The sequence below is a fragment of the Cariama cristata genome, unplaced genomic scaffold, assembly GCF_000690535.1.
Source record: "Cariama cristata isolate BGI_N322 unplaced genomic scaffold, ASM69053v1 scaffold4239, whole genome shotgun sequence".
In the NCBI taxonomy this organism is placed as follows: Eukaryota; Metazoa; Chordata; class Aves; order Cariamiformes; family Cariamidae; genus Cariama; species Cariama cristata.
In genome coordinates, this window is record NW_009633896.1 from 7,689 (window position 1) to 12,215 (window position 4,527).

A 4,527-nucleotide genomic window follows, 5' to 3' on the forward strand; every position below is an offset into this window, starting at 1 on the left:
CAACTGAACCATAGTGTACTTTGGGGCAGTTCAGAAAGTTTGTGATCCTGTTGTCTGGATCCCAAGACAGTAGGTATCAGCTGAAATATGTCAGTCATGCATACTAGGGGCTGTGGCCCTTCTGTCATCCAGAGCTTATTGGCATGAGTCATTATTCATTCCTGAGAATTAATTCCTCCCAGAAATCTAGACCACAAAGGTTTAGCAAGCTGGGGGCACGCAGTGCTTCATACTTACTTCTAGAAAGTTGTGGTCCCTGGAGAGCAGTACTTCTCTCTGGAAAGCAAAATCACATTAAGGGTGCCTGGGAAGGTGGGGCTGCTGGTGCAGGGAGGGCATGAGGCCCTGGAGAGGTGTGGGGGGTCTGGAGAGGGTACAGGTCCCAGGCAAAAGGTGTGGGGACCCTGGGAGAGCACAGGGCATTGGGAGGATGTGTGAGGCCCCAGGGAAATTGTGGAGATCCCCGGGGAGGTGTGAGGTTCTGAAGAGGAGTCTCAGCAGAAGCACAAAGCCCCAGGTAAGGTGCAGGACCCTGCAGAGGTGTGTGGCCCCAGAGATGGTGTAGGGCTGTAGGCAGGGTCTCCTCATGGGGCAGGGTCCCCTCACAGGGCCGAGTCTTGCCATAGGGCAAGGTCCCTTCCTGGGCAGGGTCCCCTCACATCGCAGGGTGGCAGGACCTAGACAGGACTTGAGCGGTGGTGGGAGCACAGCTGAAGTCCAGAAGGTGCGGGTGAAGCCCACGTTGGTTGAGCTCAAGCCAGCAAAGACAAGGAGTCCATTGGGCACCATTGGGTGCTGTCCTGGCTCGGTCCCCATGGCGCCAGATGGGGCTTCGTCCCAGTGTCCCCTCTCTATGAGGTGGGCCTGCCCAGCTCAGCCTGTCTGCTCCTGATCTGTGACCACAAGGAATCAAGAGGATGGCAGGACCCTAATGCTGCCTGTGCCACTGACACATCCCTGTCACTGCCACCTACTGTGGTAGGTACCCATCACCTCTCTGCTGGGGCCCTTCCCTTTAACCTGCCATCACTGGCATCTGGGTGCCAGGCGGGAGGACTGTAGTGAAGGTGTGAAGCCATCTCATAGAGGACACAGCAGCACAGACATGCCTGGGAGAGCCTGGACCCAGCTGCACAGTAAGGGACACGCTGCCCGTCACAGTAAACATGGAAAACCAGAAGGCTGACCACATTGTACATCTCATTTCAAGTGCCTTCAGGCCATTTTCACTCAAGTTTAGCGTCAGGTCTCTCTAAGAACAGGAAATAACTGCCACCACAGGCCTCAATTTTATTTGTTCAACAAGAGTAAATGGAGGTAAATGTGAAAACAGTGGCCTTAGACAAGAGTAAGGCTGAGACGAGCACAATCAGAATGGCAGTTGGTGTCTGCAAATTTTGGGAAGAAAAAACCCTTTCAATTTGTTTTTTGGTCTCCTATATGCAAAACAGTTGTGAATGAAGTGTATCACACTGTGAGGTGCAGTTACATTGGCTTGATAAATGCACTGATGTCTCTTGCATGTGTGTCAGGCAATACAGTACATTTCACTTGTTTTATTTCACTGTCTTCCCTGTCTATTAGATGCTTCTGCAAAGCGGTTAGTCTATCTGCTTTCTGTTCTCAAAATTCCTGTGTGTCTGATTTCCATTGAGATATCTTCCAAACCTTTTTACCCGGCTGTGTGGCTAGTGATTGTTACTTTTGGCAATCAGCTAACTACACTGCCTAGTAACTAGGCTGATGTAAGAGACAGTTCCTTTTCAACTCCTACTTTGACAAAGACTGGGTTTTTGTTAGAAAAACCTCTTAGAGCAGGTTCTAGCACTATTAAGTATTTTCTCCATTATTAAAATTCTTGAATATTAAGCAAAGTGGTCAGAGTAAAAAATATTTATAGCATATGGTGAGTTTAATATTTAATCGTTGCTCAAAACCCCCTTCACTTACTAGCTTGTTAAATAAGACATGAAAGCTAAATGAAAATTATTTTCCTAATACTTGCCAGATAAGCTGAAGGGTACAACCAAAATAATTCTTAGTCCAATCTTGGTTCATAAACAATTAAGTATACAATACTTCTTCATGTGGCTAAGCGATTTAAACACAACAGACGACATTCTTACTCCAGGAAAGTTCCTAAGGATTTTAGCACCAACCAATCTAAGATTTCACTCGATATTGCCAACATATACCATATGCTTCTGTTGGACAGCTAAAATTCTGGAAATAAAGCTGTAAATGAATAAACATTACTAATAATTTTGCAGTAGGAATAAGGATGCAATAAGGAAGTTTTGTAGTGCAGTTTTCTGTACTGAGATTGTTGCAGGGAATCCTGTGCCTTGTTTTGATGGCACTGAAGTTAGTGATTGCGAAGCAATGGATACAATCAGCTAACTACACTGCCTACAAACCAAGCAGTACTGTTGTGATGGGGTCACAGCATTCAAACCTAGAAAAAAAGAAAGCATCTCCAATAATTATATTAATATACCCTATCTCCTCAAATGCTCTTATAACAACAAGCAATCGACGATAATGGAAAACATTGGTCATAGCACCCTTAGTGTTATTCTACTAAATCTGAAGTCTTTATATCACAAATTAACTGTTCTTAATAATTAAAAACTACAGTGAATGCATCACAAAGATCGTTTCAGGAGTGCAAAGACAAAGCAATGTCTTTTTGACAAAGACAAATTTAAAAGCAATTTAAATTATAATAATACACCATGATAGAAATGGGAAATGAGAAAAGCCTTGGCACGCAGTCCTTGCTGCATGAATGCGGATTAAGTGGTAGCTGTATTCAGAGCTGGAAGTGCAAATACAGCTGCAAATTTGGGCCAAGATAAAATGTTCAACATGAATAGCCATTCTACCTGGTTTACAGCATGTCAGCTTTTAGTGCTTATGTGACAGTGATCCTACTTATCCTTGTTCTCTAGTTTGGGGCATTTGAGTTACTGTCCTACAGCATGGATTTTGTACCATTTCCATTTAAAGTTTTTCAGAAGAAACTGCATGTAACTACAGCAGTATTAAGAATGGCAGAATTTCACTAGTTCCCTGAACTGCAGAAAGTTTTTTTTCCAGAAAGATATAGGAACACAGGTCATGCTGTGATAGTCAGATGTCAGGCTGCTCAAACCTTTTACACTAATTTGTGGTAGCTAAAGAAATTAGCAAATCTGTTCTGCAGAACAAAACTGAATATGTATAAGTAGTTATAATCAATTATGACTTATGTCTAATACATGTCTATGCAATTAATAATGTGATAAAACTGTTTTATATAGATTTATCAGGCTATTTCTAAATCAGGAATGAGGCAGAGACTGTGAGGTTTCAAGGATAAGTTTGTCTGCAAATTAAACAATTTTGCTAACCTTCACCCATAAATGCCTTATTGTTAAAATGCGTAAAAAGAATTCAGGACTTACCCTTAAGAAGCTTACCTTGTAATAATCCTGATAAGGACTGCATTTATAATAAAATGTTTAAAAAGAATTAATGGAAAGGGAAAACCAGCTAGATTCTTCAGTCTTTATTTTCTTCCCTTTTCCATGGCTAGCACAGCAACCTATTCACTGAGCACTCAGCAGTCTTTCACTGGCAGACATGCCTCTGGAGATGATTCCGTAGGTGGTCCTCAGGTGCTCCATCTCTTCCCCTGGGACTCCTGGGTTTGAATGTCCCCAGTCTGGGCTGTGGGTCAGCCCCATGCCTGTAACCGTTGTGTACAGTCTGTCGTCATGGTCACTCAGCTGGGGCTTGTGTATGGAGACTGGACCGTTGCTTTGAAACGTGCAAATGGCTCTTGCCATAGGAAGCTTTGTTGCAAGAGAGGTTTCTATGGACAAAGTCAACACAGAGCACAGACGGAGTTTCTGCCCAGCTCCTGTGGACAGATGACTACAGGTTGTGTCACAGACACCGAAGGTGATCCAGGCTTTAGTGTCACATGTAGGACTCCAGGCACACACCTCTAGGCTGATATCTGGATACTGGGGCTTCAGCGTGGTTTTATTCATACCAGGAGTCTAGATGCCATAGAAGGAGGCCCCCAAAAGAGACAAACAGCTCAGAAGAATGAATGTCCTGTGCTCCTGGCATTGGGCTGCAGTGGGTGGCACATGCTGCACATCTTCACACAACAGTGACCCACACTACCTCTCTCCCTATTTCTTGGGGGCCTAGCCAGCCATTTCTGTATGCTTGCTCTTGGCCTGTTCAGCTCACTGCAGTCCTCTTAGTCCCTTGCATTTCAGGTCTTGTCTCTCTAAGTAACCCTTTGCTCTTTTATTTCTCACAGTCAGCACCAGCACAACCCCATCCTGCTGCCACTTATGTTTGGAGGGGCAGAAGGCAGAGAGATAAGCCCATATGGATTGGTACAACGCTGACTGTCCCGACCTTAGGCTAGCCACACTGGCAACCGAGACAGAGCAGGAGAAAAGATGTTTTGTGCTCTGCATTGCCCCTTTATGTGTGCGAGGAAGAAATGCAAGGGAAAAACAACAC